The 14,682-nt window shown below is 49.8% G+C and overlaps 1 protein-coding gene across 1 annotated transcript in view; it reads right to left on the bottom strand.

Moving 5' to 3' along the window:
• The window catches only part of DNAH17 (dynein axonemal heavy chain 17), a 160,970-nt gene that overhangs the window by 133,776 nt on the left and 12,512 nt on the right, over positions 1 to 14,682 (bottom strand). Inside the window, exons 3-4 of the mRNA XM_029210802.1 lie at positions 12,347 to 12,593; positions 7,712 to 7,881 (exon numbers count right to left, since the gene is read on the bottom strand). The gene's annotated coding sequence lies outside the window, so the exon portion shown is untranslated. The remainder of the gene's footprint in view (positions 1 to 7,711; positions 7,882 to 12,346; positions 12,594 to 14,682) is intronic.

The raw sequence follows: 14,682 nt of genomic DNA, 5'->3' as shown, positions 1-14,682 counted from the left end.
ATGTGTATGAAATGCCCAGAACAGGCAGATCCACAGAGACAGAGAGTAATTAATTAGTGGTTGCCAGGGAAGGTGCGGGTGACTGCTCCTCGGTACAGGGTTTCCTTTCCTTTTTTTTTTTTTTTTTTTTTTTTTTTGCGGTACGCGGGCCTCTCACTATTGTGGCCTCTCCCGTTGCGGAGCACAGGCTCCGGACGCGCAGGCTCAGCGGCCATGGCTCACGGGCCCAGCCGCTCTGCAGCACGTGGGATCTTCCCGGACCGGGGCACGAACCTGTGTCCCCTGCATCGGCAGGCAGACTCTCAACCACTGCGCCACCAGGGAAGCCCCAGGGTTTCCTTTTGAGAAGATGAAGGAGTTCTGGAACTGGATAGAGGAGATGGTTGCACAACATTTTGAATGTACTAAATGCCACTGAATGGTTAACTTTAGAACAGTTAAGATGGTAAATTTCATGATATGTATTCACCACGATTTTAAAAAAAGAGAGAGAGAGAAAGCGGCCTCCATGATGAGGCTGTGAAAACACTGCAGTAAATCCAGGGCACTTGCCCAGACGGTGAGGGTCAATGGGATCTGCGTGCTGGCAGCTCCCCTTCGGACCCTCCCTTGGTACTGGAGCACCGGCTCCCAGAGACGCCCCCTCCATCTCCCCCTTCAAGATCCAGGCTGCCCCCTTGCCCCACTCAGGTCACAATCACTGCGATACATCCCTCCCTTTGTACGAGCCTGTGCCAGCAATCCAGGCATGACTCTGTCCCTCATAGAGTCACCCAAAATGCCCCAGGGCCGAAGCACCCAGTCCTCGGCAGGACAAGGCCGTCATTCACTCCTGGCCGTGGCCTTCACCAGGCACCATCCCCACTCACCTCCCACCTCTCTGCCTGGCGTTTTGGGATGTTGAAGGTCAGCTCTCCCTCCCTGGCTCCATTCAGGACCCTCAGTCATGAGGGGATGGAAAAGGGAGCTACAGCTTCTGCTTATTTGATATCCCTTTGCCACGATTAAAAACAACCCTGTGTTTAAAGAGTTCACTGTAAAACCAAAGAGGTCTGAATTGAAAATGACATGTTCCTGGAGCAAAAGGCAAGACGCAGGCCCAGCTCCCACACCACTCCTCAACACGGCTCAGTCCATCTCCAGCCGGAGTGGAATGTCACTTCCTCAGCTCCTCCCTGGGGCTTGGCCCCCCTCCTCACTGAGTACAGGGCTTCCTGGCTCACCCGGGGAGGGTCCCGCTCTGAGGACACTCACCAGCTGTTGCCCATGTTGAGCCCCTCTCTGCAGCCAGCTTGGCTTCTCCGGGAAGGAGCGTTTGCAGAGGACCAGCACGGACCCCGCCGCTGGGCACTTATCCACTGGCCGATGCTCTGCCTTTGCTTCCCTGAATCCTGCGAGGCCTGTGCTTCTGATCCCACAGTAGAGATGGCAGGGGGCCGGGAAGGGCATGCCGGACCCCCAAGGCACTAGGTGGTGTGCCCTTGTCACTGTTAACCGGTGAAGACTGAGGTACATCCCAACACCCCTCGGACTGTGAGGGTCCCAGGGTGATGCACCTGACTCTCTGGGCTTCACTCAGTGCAGCCGCCCCCAGATGTTGAAGCTAGAACAGCTTCCTTCTCCTGGCCCATGACCTAGACCGCCCAGTCCCTGAATCCTTTCTTCAGCCCCCAATCCCCACCCCAAGCCTTTGCCTTGGCCGCCAGTGGCCCCGGGCCCTGCACGGCCATGCCCGGCCATGCCCAGTTGGTCTCTTTCCTGATCTTCTGCCCAGACACTGAAGGAGATGACTTTCCCATTTTCCAGGGGCGTGGCCCTGTGGAGACAGAGCTGGTCTCATCACCTGTAACTCACAGGCCTCCTGGTTAAATGGTTTTCTGAGGGGGGGGGAGAACACAATTACGTGCTGTGCTGGGAACACTGCGGTTGCATCTGTGGAGACTGGGTTTCCTGAAATACAAAAACCCTGAGCTCTCGGCCTCTCCCAGTCTTACCAGGACTTCACAGAGGCAGGCCTGCTGCAAGAGTCCCCTTTAAGTTCACAGCCCACCTTAGGGGTCTTGGGGGCCAGCACACTTTTTCTGTAAAGGACCAGAGAGTAACTAGTTTAGGTTTTGGAATCTAGATGGTCTCTGTGTCAACCGCTCAACTCCGCCATCGTACTTCTGAAGCCACCACAGACAACATGTGGATGATGGGTGTGGCCGTGTTCCCATAAAATGCTACTTCCAAAATCAGGCAGAGGGGCCTGATTTGGCCTGCAGACCTTATGGCTGACCCCTCCCTAGAGAAAGGAGAAGGGAAGATATCGACCAGCTTCATTTTCCTTTATTCATGAGTTCAAGATCCCTCAAGAAGGGGCAGCCCACGAAGGCCCTGCTCCCCCACTTTGCTGGGGGACATCCTTGACAGTGTGTCCCCCAGTAGATATGTTTGTTTCTGAATTATAGCCATGTGCTATAGTACTGATAGATACTTTACGAAACCTACAAAAAGAGAACATTTAAAAGGATGACAAGGATGAAATGAGCTATTTAAATTTTTTAAAAATCTAATTTGTTAGAAGTATAAGAAACTTTGTAATTAAAAATACTTCAAAAAAATTTATTAAACTATTGCTGATTTGGTGGTATGAGTTGTTTTTAAGGCATTTTTTTAAATTTAGGAGTTTTTAGTATATGTGCTGCTGAAGCGAGGACAAAATTTAGGGGTTAACATACAACATTGTATTAGTTTAATGGGTACAATGTGATGATATATATATATATATATATATATATATATATAGAGAGAGAGAGAGAGAGAGAGAGAGAGAGAGAGAGAGAAATGATTACCACAGGAAGGTTAGTTAATACCTCTATCACATCACATAATTACCATTTTTTGTTGTGGTGGTAGTGAAAATATTTAAGATCTACTGTCTTAGCAACTTTGAAGTAAAGGATACAGAATTGTTAACTGTAGTCACCATGCTGTACATGAGCTCCCCCGAAACTCACCCATCTTCTAACTGGAAATTGGTACCCTGTGACCAACCTCTCCCCTTTTCCCACCCACAGTCCCTGGGAACCACCATTCTACTCTCTGCTTCTACAAGTTTGGCTTTTTTAGATTCTACATATAAATGAGATCATACAGTATTTGTCTTTCTCTGTCTGACTTCTCTCAGCATAATGCCCTCAAGGTCCATCCATGTGGTCGCAAACAGCAGGAATTCCTTCTTTCTCGTGGCTGAATAACATTCCAGCGTGTACGTATGCACACCACATCTTCTTTATCCAGTCATCGGCTGACAGACACTTAGGTTGTTTCCATGTCTTGACTACTGTGAATAATGCTGCAGGGAACACAGAAGTTCAAGTACCTCTTAGAGACTGATTTCATTTCCTTCCAATATATCCTCAGAATTGGTATTGCCGGATCATGTGGTGGTTTTCTTTTTAATTTTTTGAGGAAGCTTCATACTGCTTTCCATAGTGTCCGCACCAATTTACATTCTCACCAACAGTGTGTAAGTGTTCCCTTTTCTCCACAGCCTCACCAACGCTTATCTCTCATCTTTTTGATAACAGCCATCCTAACAGGCAGGTATGAGGTGATATTGCACTGTGGTTTTGGTTTGCATTTCCCTGGTGATTAGTGATGTTGAGCACCTTTTCATGTACCTGTTGGCCATGTGTACGTCTCCTTTGGAAAAATATCTATTCAGGTTCTTTGCCCATTTTTTAATTGGATTATTTGCTTTTCTGCTATTAATTTGTATGAGTTCCTTATATATTTTGGATATTAATCCAGGGACTCTTCTAGTGTTATTTTAACCATTTTGTTGAATATTTAAAAATGTAACATCTTCCCATTAGTTTACAAGAAAACCTGACCAACACGAGGGGAGATAGAAATTTATTAGCCAAATTTTTTTCTTTTTTTTCTTTTTTGGCTGCATTGGGTCTTCATTGCTGTGCGCGGGCTTTCTCTAGTTGCGGTGAGCAGGGGCTACTCTTTGTTGCGGTGCACGGCCTTCTCACTGCGGTGGCTTCTTTTGTTGCAGAGCATGGGCTCTAGGTGCATGGGCTCAGTAGTTGTGGCTCGTGGGCTCTAGAGCACAGGCTCAGTAGTTGTGGCACACGGGCTTAGTTGCTCCGCGGCATGTGGGATCTTCCCAGACCAGGGCTCGAACCCATGTCCCCTGCATTGGCAGGATTCTTAACCACTGCGCCACCAGGAAAGCCCACCAAAATTTTTAAAATTGCATAACTGGGTGGCTTAAAACAACAGAAATTTATTTCTCACAGCTCTGGGGATGGAGGTGCCAGCAGCTTTGGTTCTTGGTGAGGGTCCACTTCCTAGTTTGCAGACAGCTGACTTCCTGATAAGTCCTCACATGGTAGAGAGACTAAGGGCAAGCTCTTAGGTGTCTCCTCTTATTAGGGCACTAATCCCATTATGGGAGCCCCACCCTCATGACCTCACCTAACCTTCATCACCTCCCAAAGGCTCCACCTCCTAACACCATCACATTGGGGGTGAGGGCTTCAACATATGAATTTTAACGGGACCCAATTCAGTCCATAACAGCCAGTAAGACAATCGTGGACATAAAATGGGATCATAAAAAATCATCTAAAAGAAAGCAGGAATAGGGAACAAGAGAACAGATGGGACATGTTGAAAACAAATAGAAAGATGGTGGGTTTCAATCCATCCTATCAATGATTACAGTAACCATCCCCCTCCCAGTACGAGCCAGGCCTCAGCTGAGAGTGAAAAGGTGGGGTGGGAGCCTGAGAGACCAGGAAGGAAACTAGGACCAAGGAGAAGGTTTTTAGTGGATGAGAGAGACAAGTTACGATTTAGAACTTTGGGCTTTAATGTCCAAAAATGAGACACTTCTGACGTTGAAAAGCAACCCACAGAGCTATGGAACCAGGCCAGGGAAATGTAGAGCTTTAGTACAATGGGGCATTACAGTGGAAAAGGGGCAAAGGTATAGGTCAGCTGGAGAGGCAGTGTCATTACAGACCTCGGGCTGGAAGACACCCACCTGTTCCTGGTCCTAGAAGATCTGAGGGTTCCCGAGCTCAGACCCGCAGACAGTGACCATCCCCCCTACAAGGTAAATGAAAAGGCTTGCCAGTAAGGAGCAAAGCTGATCTGATGTTGTTTCTATCTTTGGATTTGCAAAGCAGGTGACACCGAAGGTTTTACAAGATGGGCTCTTTCCTTGGCGCTCTGTTCACCGTTGTTTAACACCCATGGGTGGCCACTCTTGTGAGGTCCTGGGCTGGGGGTGGTTGGAACTGGTTTCCAAAACTCTAAGTGTGTTTATGAAAGAGGAGGGATGGGCTGGCCAGGGTCGAGAAAGAGGGCAGGGCCTCTCAGATCCGAAGAGCTGACCCCTCAACCCCACGGTGCAAGCATCTTGCAGGCTTCTTCTGACAGTCATTTCCACTGGGGCAGGGGAGCTCCCTGCCACCTTGGCGGAGCCAAAACTGATCCCAGAGGAGCCAGGAGGCATGTGGCTCAGCTCACTCCCCCAACATGCGTGCTGCCCCCACCAAGGGCTACCAAGGGCCCTCTCCAGGAGCCCTCCCTCCACCGGGACAAAGGTAGGGAGGGTGAGGGCCACGGAGTCCGGGACTCCAGCCCCAGAACTGTGAGCTCCAGGGCTAAAGCCCACCCACTAGTGTTTCGCTCATTCCTGAATCCCCGGAACCTGGCACGGTTCCTGGAATAGAGTTGGCTCAAGAAATATTTGAGATGAATTAATTGTTAATTAATAAAAAGTGAAGCAGAAACCATGACTGAAACCTAACAGTCCATTAAAAATGTGCAGCATTTACTCGCCAGCCCTGGAACACTAGATACTGAGGAGGAAGCCCTCGGGGCTTGAAAGCAGGGAGGGGGCGGGGTGAGGAGCACGAGGCACCTGCTTCAGGTGCAAAATTTAAGGGAGTCCCCAACACTCAGGGATCAAGATAAACGATATGCAATGCAATACTTGAAGAATATCAAAGTGAATGCAAATAACGCGTGATAACAAAATATCCAAATTCCAAATAAAGACAGGATAAGCAGCGGTGCTACATTACGATGTAGCGCAGGAGAGACTGACTTGAAGACACTTGAGCAGAGGATTGCAGGAATGAGGCAACCTAACTGGGTTTCCTTCCCCTCCGCTCCCAGCCCCAAGCTCCCAGGCTTTTCTGAGCTAATTGGCTAGAGAACAGTGGGTGTCTGACAGGGGGAAAGGGGTTCCTGGGGCTCAGTTTAGTCCCCACAGAGAGGACTGGGGCAGGTCTCATCTGTAGCTACTGGGGAGATGACCACGATGCAGCCCTCTGTCCCCACTCCAGGGTGTAGAGCCACCCCGCACCTGGGCCTGTGAGTCTGTTTCCAGGCGTTCAGTGGAATCAGCTCCCCGGGGCACTATGCCCATGACAGCGCCATGTGTTTGGAGAACATGCCTGGGAGCCGGCGTTTGGAGAACATTCTCATTACAAGAGATCAAACATACAAACAGCAACAGCCAGACCAAATATGACAAGAGAACTCTGACTACAACCCCTGCAGCAGTCAGGCCAAAATGGCCAGGACTTGGCCAGGGACTGCCAGCTTCCCTCGTTTTTGCCCCTGCTTTCAACTCAGGACCAACCTGGCAAAAACAAATATGCCCCCTAACCAATCACAAAGGGTGTCCTGCTTGTAATTAGCATGCCAGCTCCCCTACGCCAACAGCCTCCCGTTGTGGCTCACCCAAAGCCTTGCCTTTGCTCTGCCAGAAGCTTTCTACTGCTCTGGCTGCCACCCATCTCTCTCCCTCCCTCCATCCATCTCTCCATCCATCTCTCTCCAAACGCAGGTGATTGGACTGACTCCCTGTCCTGGCCAGCTCTGAGGAAGCAGCCTGTGCTCTTCTTGTTGGGATCCGCTTAGCTTACAGGAGCGTGGCCTGGGGCACAGGCTCTGTCTTGGGTGCTGGTCTCTGAGTGGCTGAGCTGGTGAAGTAAGTGCTCTGAGGGTCCTGGGCTGCTCCCTCTACCCAGAACAGCCCCCCGCAACTTACTGGAAGGGACGCGGGGCGCTCCTGAGAGGCAGGATGGCGTCATGGGTAGGAGCCCAGACACGTAGCCAAGTGGCCAGGGTCTGCAGCACCAGCCTGCCTGCAGCCTTGGTCAGCCAGCCTCTCACGCCTCATTTGAAAATGGGGGACAATGAAAGAGCCCCCTCAAGGCGCAGCACGTGGATTAACAATGGATGCTAAGTCTCACCTATTATTATCACTTGTCTCCATTTTACACGTTGTCAAGTGGAACAATAAACTCACATGTTCTCATGGAGTGTTTTTTTCACCCTGAAAGCTAAAAAGTACAAGGTCCCTGCTTTCACGGCAGCCTTTAGGCATCCCTGACACTCTATTTCCAGCCCTTTGTGCACATTCTTAGATTTTGTTCTTTTCCTTCACAGTCGAACACCCGGTCAACTGGGGTGATGCCAATGAGCACATTATTGTTGTTAAAAAAATTGCTAATTGCAGCAAGACTAATGGTTTCCCGGGTTGTCTGCATTGTACTAAGTCTACAGGACCCCAGCGCCCTCCCTTGAAGCTGCTGCCCGCCGAGTTAAAATGAGCCCAGCGAGAACATTCCTTCCTCCTCCCGTTTAAGCATGAGGGGTGGTGGGTACCTGGCTTAACCTTAGTGTTTTCTGTTACCTTTTGCTCTTCCTCGGGTTCTCTCTGCTCCCATCTCCGTTCAGAAATTCCCCGGGGCCCGTCCACGTGCTTCTGCTTCCGGTTCAGAGATCCCAGGCCCTCAGTGTTGACCTGACCCACAGGTGTCAATGCATGGGTCTCAGTTCTCATCCTGCGTAATAAGAAGCTTCCTGTTAAAATACAAACGTATTAACGATAAGGACAACCATGCACACTTTTCCACAGATGGGTTTACATCACCATTTAGAACCCCAAAACACCCAGCCAGGGGGTGGGGAACCCAACCAACTCAGCAATCTCATCCCCTGCCCTGCTTTAGTTTTTCCCATAGAACGTATCACCTTCTAACACAGTGTTTAATTTACTTATTTATTATGTTTCTCCATTGTCTCCCTCCATTAAAAGTATAGTTTCATGAGCTAAAGCAGTGCCTGGCGCATAGTAAGTGCTCAAGAAATATTCACAGAAGGAATCCATGAGTCATCCATGGCGTGCATGGTCCATGCTCAGTGACAGCCTGAGACTGCTTGTCCTGGGCCTGTGGTGAGCACAGAAATTGCAAGCCAATGTCCAGACACTCTGATAGCTCCATGGCATCTAACTGCATGGTCATTTTTTTCTGGTGGTTCATCTTTATCGTGTTTTATGAAAGCATTAGTCGCATAATGGATTGGAAATTAATAACAAAGCAAAACAACTGGTCCTTTGCCACAGGTAATTTGAGAAGCACCAGACTAGCAGGCAAGAGGTCTGAGGGCCTGGGACACAGGAAAAGTGCATTTCTAAGGTACAAGTTTAAGTCAAGAGAGTCCAGAGCTGGGATGCTGTGTGCAGAGCGGCCACAAAGGCCCGGGGCAAGCAAGCCGGGGATTAAAATCCCTGTTGGTCAACAAGTCAGTAGCAAATGGTGAAGTCTCTTGTCTTTGTGGCATCAGGGAGTTTAGCAAATGCAAATTTCAAGGACGGGTCAATATAAAAGGGCTCATTCTGCAGGGACAGAGTGTGTCTGTGTGGCACTAACCTAGATGCTTCTGGGAAGGTATTTTGTAGATGTGATAAAAGCCCATAATCGATTGGCTTTACATAAGGGAAATGGCCTGGATAACCTGGGTAGTCCTCGCCCAATCAGCTGAAAGACCTTAAAAGCAGAGCTGCGGTTTCCCTGTAGAAGAAAGAATTCCATGTGTGGCCAACAGCTTCGGCCAGTGCCCCAAATTTCCAGTCTGCCTATTTCCCGGCCCTATGAATTCAGACTTGCTTAGCCAGCCCTCACAATCACATAAGTCAATCCCTTGCAATAAGTCTACACACACACACACACACACACACACACACCCTGCTGGCCCTGTTTCTCGGGTTGAACCCTGATTGACACAGAGTGTATTAGCAACTAGGGCGAAGTTTTGGTGTGGTCAGAATACCGGAAAATCACTAAAACCTCTAACTTCCATTTATCCAAATATAACTGTCACTAGAACTCCTGCATTGTGGAGTAAGAAGCTGAACTTTCCATTTTCTCTATCCTTGGCAGCAAAGCATGGTCGTATTTTGTACCGAGGACACATCTTCTGCAAGTGCATAGCAGCCAGGATCGAAGACCACAGCCCAGCAAAGCTAATCCCGGTAGCTCTCTCTGGACCTAGTGTGGGCCATAGACCCAGCGTAGGATGTAAGGCCATTTCTCAACATCTTAGTGAAACGAGATTCTGAGGAGGAAACTGAGGCACAGAGCGATGGCGTACCCTTCCCTAGGGCACTGAGCTAACAGGGAGGCAGGGCTGGTCTGCGGGCTGAGTTCTCATTTATAATAGACTGGATGATCCCTAAGAGCCTCCTACCTCTGCATCCTGGGGTTCGGTCCACGAGACACCAAACTCAGCATCAAATAGCAGCTGTCTGGTCTGGACAGCGAGCTTTTGTTCTGTGAGCTTCATGACTGTTGTGATGCCGCCTACCCTGGAATCGCTGAACAGGCTTTGAGAACCTCTGAATTTTTTTTTTTTTTTTTTTTTTTCTGCGTTACGCAGGTCTCTCACTGTTGTGGCCTCTCCCGTTGCGGAGCACAGGCTCCGGACGCGCAGGCTCAGCGGCCATGGCTCACGGGCCCAGCCGCTCCGCGGCATGTGGGATCTTCCCGGACCGGGGCACGAACCCGTGTCCCCTGCATCGGCAGGAGGACTCTCAACCACTGCGCCACCAGGGAAGCCCCCAACCTCTGAATTTTAAATCGACTTGATGAAGCTTCAAGACTGACCTGGGAGCACAGCTCTTGTTAGCATGTGCCTTAAAACCGCGGAGCGTTTTTTGGCATTTAAAGGTGCTGGGAGTGACCCAATCTTTCAAGGGCCAGTATTGGGTATATTTTCCCAGTGCTGGGTTTTAGCTCTTTTACACACTTATCCTGGGTTTGTCTCTCTAATGCACAAACGCACCAACAGTCGACTCTGACCTCAGCACCTGGCACTTCACTCTGTCTTTGCCCCGGAAACATGGGGAAATGCCTGCCCCATGGGAAAGCTTGGGGAAAGCTGCCGATCGCCAGTGGGGCTTCTTTCACACGGGAACCAACCGCACGTGGGCATGGAAAACGGCTTCAGAAAAGCCAACCTGGGGCCCTCCCAGGACCCAAGACACACTGTGGTCTGTGGTCTGCCTGCTCATGGTGGGAGGGGTCTGAGGCTCTCCCCTCCCCCCAACCCTTTCCATTAGCTACAGAACCTGCTTCTGCCCCTCTTCAGTGATTTGCAAAAACAGCCACAACTCTCAAGAGTCAGATAAGTCAAGTTACGCGAAGGAATGTTGAAATACACAAAGCAGTCCGTTTGCTTTGAATATACAGCTATTTGACATAAACCATGAAACCGAGAGGAAATCTCCAACTTTCCAAACGTGAGGAAGGAGGTGCAGGGAAGGAACCCCAGCCTGACCACACACTCTCCTTGGAGGGAGCTGGCTGGCTGGGTCATTCCATCTGGAGGAAGCAGGAAGTTATGGAAACCAGATGCCCTGGGGACCCCTCGGAAATCAAAACAACGATAAAATGGGGGAGCAGAACTTTCCTTTGCAGACGGCCCTGGATTTTGTCATACAGGCTGGAGAGAGTTCCTGATTGATGTTTACGTCTGTAAGTCATTTTCAGGGTGTTTATAAAACTGAAGGGGAGAGAACAGCAGAAGCACAACACATGCTGGGTCTTTAGAATAAAAATGGATCATCTTCTACCTGGAATGTGGTTAATGCTTTAAGTTGAGCAATCAGGGGAAAACCTAGAGTCGAGATCTGGAAATTTCATTTCTTCCCAGTCTGGTCTTTTCGTAAGGATTTTGTGCTTTGAGGGTGGTTCCTCTGAGTCTCCCAATCTCTCTCCACTTCCTTGTGGAGCAAAGTGATAATGGGGAAAACCAAAGTAGAAAACACCTATCAGTGTTCTTCCCCAACCAGGGCAGAAGGGGGAACCTCTGGGCTTCAGACTGTGAGTTCACCTGTTGTGATGGTTAATTTTACGTGTCAGCTTGGTTGGGCTAAGGGATGCCCAGATAGCTGGTCAAACATTATCTCTGGGTTTGTCTTTCTGGAAGAGATGAGCATTTGAACTGGTGGACGGAGGAAAGAAGATGGCCCTCCCCGATGTGGGTGGGCATCACCCACTCTGTGGAGGGTCTGAGTAGAACAAAAAGGCAGAGGAAAGGTGAATTTGCTCCCTGCTTGAGTGCAGACGTCCACCTCCTCCTCCCCTCAGACATCTGATTCTCAGGCCTTCAAACTCAGTCTGGGACTTACACCATCGGCCCCCCGGTTCTCAGATCTTCAGACTTGGACTGAACATCTCCAGCTTAGTTTAGTCACCAGCTTAGTTTAGAGGCTGGAGAAGGCCTGGAGCCTGCCTTACTACCCTGCCGGGATGGGTCCGTGAAGCTTGTGCATCATGATGACCTGCAGTAAATTAGGCAGAGAGGCTGGAACTGCCTGGGCAGAGCATTGAGGTAAGGGACAGAGGGCTCAGGGAAGGGGCAATGTTAGGATGACTTTGCTGTGTGAGATGAAAGAACTTACCACCTGACTGTGTTCCCCAGCAAAGCTCAAGGGACACCCCCTTTACAAAAGCAATAGGAAATGCATTGGTGAGAGGGGCATGGACATGTTTGAGAGGCTCCAGGCTGGCTGTCCTCTGTGGGCCTGCAGTCTACAGTAGGGGTCCAGCCATGGGACTGGGCTCCCCAGTGTCAGTGAAGATGCTGATGTGATTACAGAGTGGAGAAGGCAGGTGGCAGTCCCCACTGGACAGTGGTCAGGTAGACATAACAACTATAATGGACAGCAAAGCTAAAAGGCCATTGGGATGGGCAGGGAATTAGTGGAACCAAGACAAAAATCTAGAGCTGGTGAAAAATCTAGAGCTGGTGGAAAATCACGTTGGGTCAGTTTCATGCACCAAGAGTCCACTGATGAAGGGAGGACGCTGGTCCTCCTGAGAAAGAGCCTCTGCACTGGCACCACAGCCGTTTATGATAAAGGCCCCTTAACTCTTCCTTAAATGGACTTACAGCCGTTTATCAGAGTATTCACTGGGAAAAGGGGGACACCCCGAATTTTGAGGGCTGGTGGATATCGAGTCTGATGGTGACACCAAGATACCTGAAATGCTATTGATTCTTGCCACCACCTGGAGGGCTCTGAGATGGATTGGACGTGACGTGAGGAACGAGTGGATCTGAGCAGTGCGACGGGTGGACTGTATCACACCCTCTGGCGTCTTCTTCACATCCTGGTGGTCCACCTTCCAGCCACAAGCTTCATGGCCTTGTAGCCTGACAGTACTTTGCCCCTCCTGCACTGTGTGTCTCTCACACTGAGACGTCTCTGAAGACACAGCAAAGGATACCTGTGGGAAACCACACGGCACTCAGGCAGGTGCAAATCTAGGGGTTCAGGGGCATGAACCAATCCCCCATGGGGCCAAGACTGGCCAGTGGGAAGACAGCCACTGATGGAATAGCATGAAGTTGCTGTCATGGGGGAATGACCAGGAATGGGATTAACAGACAGTTAGTTAAAGGGATGGAGCTGACTTTGGAAACTGGAGGAAAGGTGATCCATGTTATAAAGTCGCAGAGAACTTGGCTGAATGTGTTCAGTGTTTTATGGAAGGTGGAACTTATGAGCAATTAAATTGGATGTTTAGCGGATGAGATGGCTTCTCACGGGGCTCAGCAACCGGGTATAGAAACGCAGGTGGACAGCTTGTGGCACTGACCTACTGCTGAAGGTTTTCTGATAAAATATAGAAGAACCACGGCATAAAGGATTTGAGAATGTTGAATGGCCAGAGAGAGGCTTTGCTTCAAGGAAGACTTTCTGACCCCCTCCCTCCTTCCAAATAAGTGACCACTGGCCCCTCTGGTCTAAACACAATGTACACAGGCTCCCATCATGTCCTGATTCCCCTGTCCTGGAATGCTGTCCATGTGCCTTTGGGAGCAGGGACACTGCTTTCCCCACTGAACTCTAACTGCTCAGCACACTGCCTTGGATACGGAAAAAGCTTAAACGGTCGTTGAATTAACAAATAGAATATTAAGTAGTAATTAGGTGTTATTACATGTATGGACGTGGCAAGAATAGTTTTCACAACAGGTCAAATCCCAAAACGTATAAAAACCAACGGTGCACAGGCCAGACAATATGTAGACCTGGAAACGTGCCATAAAAGACAAAGAAAACCTAGCTTCTGCCATGTAGAAATCAAGTCTGTAGCTGTAAGTCTGGGTTTTGCTTGTTTATATATTTCTTGCTATCGTTAAACATTTCTGGGGAAGACTTAAAGCACAAGAGCTACTACCTTGCAATGCTAGGGAGAAACTGCAGAAGCCAAGGATGGTTTGTGGCTTAGGAAAAAAAAACGTTCTATCCATCGTGCTGCTTCCCTTCACTGTCTGCATAATAGGACATCTCCAGAATGACAAAAATCTCAGAGGGAAAGGTTGCTCCCTAATTACTAGGTCCAGGGAATGTTGCCTAGAAATAAGCTCAAATTAGGGATGATCTTTTAGGTGGATTCCAAACAAATGCTGAATTTGCTAATTATCTAACCTGACTTGCTTGCTGTATTGGATAGCCCCTGCTTCCCGCAGATTCTGGAACATTCTGGCTTTCCTCCAACCCTTCTGGTTCCCCTTTCTCATGGCCTTACGGACTCTTCTCCTTCCCTTCCCATAGCTGTTGGCGCCTCTTGACAGTTAATGCCCATCAAGGGAGAGAGTACCGGAAGCCTCCCCTGAGGGAGGAGCAGCAGGGCTAGCAGGGGTCCGGCAAGGAGTCAGAAGACGGGTCTTCCTCGGCCCTTCCCTTCCTGTTGGTGGCTCCCTGCTACGCCCTCGAAGGAGGGGTCTGGACCCAGTGACTGCCAGGGTCTACTCTGTTCCCAAAGCGCCCCCCCCTCCACATCCCGCGGTGCTGAATGCAGACACTGAGAGAGCGCTCCTGATGCTGGGTCTCCCGTTGCCATGGGTACAGCCAGAGGGTGACAGCTCTTCTGAAATCCCAGGCGTGAGATAATATGGCCTCAGAGCAAATGCGGGAGCGTGTCCTCCTGGCTAAAGTGCCCCAGAGAATCAGCTTCGTGGGACTGGCTAAATGACATGGAACATTCTGCTTTTTTCCTGCCATTTTCACAGGTGATGGAGGGCTGAGCTGTCAGCTGTTTCATCAGCCTCCTAGCGCCACTTCTGTGACCCGTGGCCCCACCCCATCCGCACTTCCCCGGCGATGCAGCAGCTGGTCCTCAGCTACCTCACCGTCCCCTTGCAGAGGCAGCCAGGTTTCAAAGGAAGGAAAATGCCCACCTGCCCGAAATCTCAGCAAAAGCCTCTGTGTCACAGTCTCTTATCATTTAAATAACGTCCTGGGGTATTAAAAAGAAACCCCATAAACATATATATAAGTCACCCGGAGAGCAACACTTACAGAAAGGG

Source organism: Monodon monoceros, unplaced genomic scaffold (genome assembly GCF_005190385.1).
Source record: "Monodon monoceros isolate NGI ecotype Baffin Bay Population unplaced genomic scaffold, NGI_Narwhal_1 Super_Scaffold_9, whole genome shotgun sequence".
Taxonomy (NCBI): Eukaryota; Metazoa; Chordata; class Mammalia; order Artiodactyla; family Monodontidae; genus Monodon; species Monodon monoceros.
Note: the sequence above shows the minus strand (reverse complement) of the source record. Positions and strands in the feature narration are given on the sequence as shown.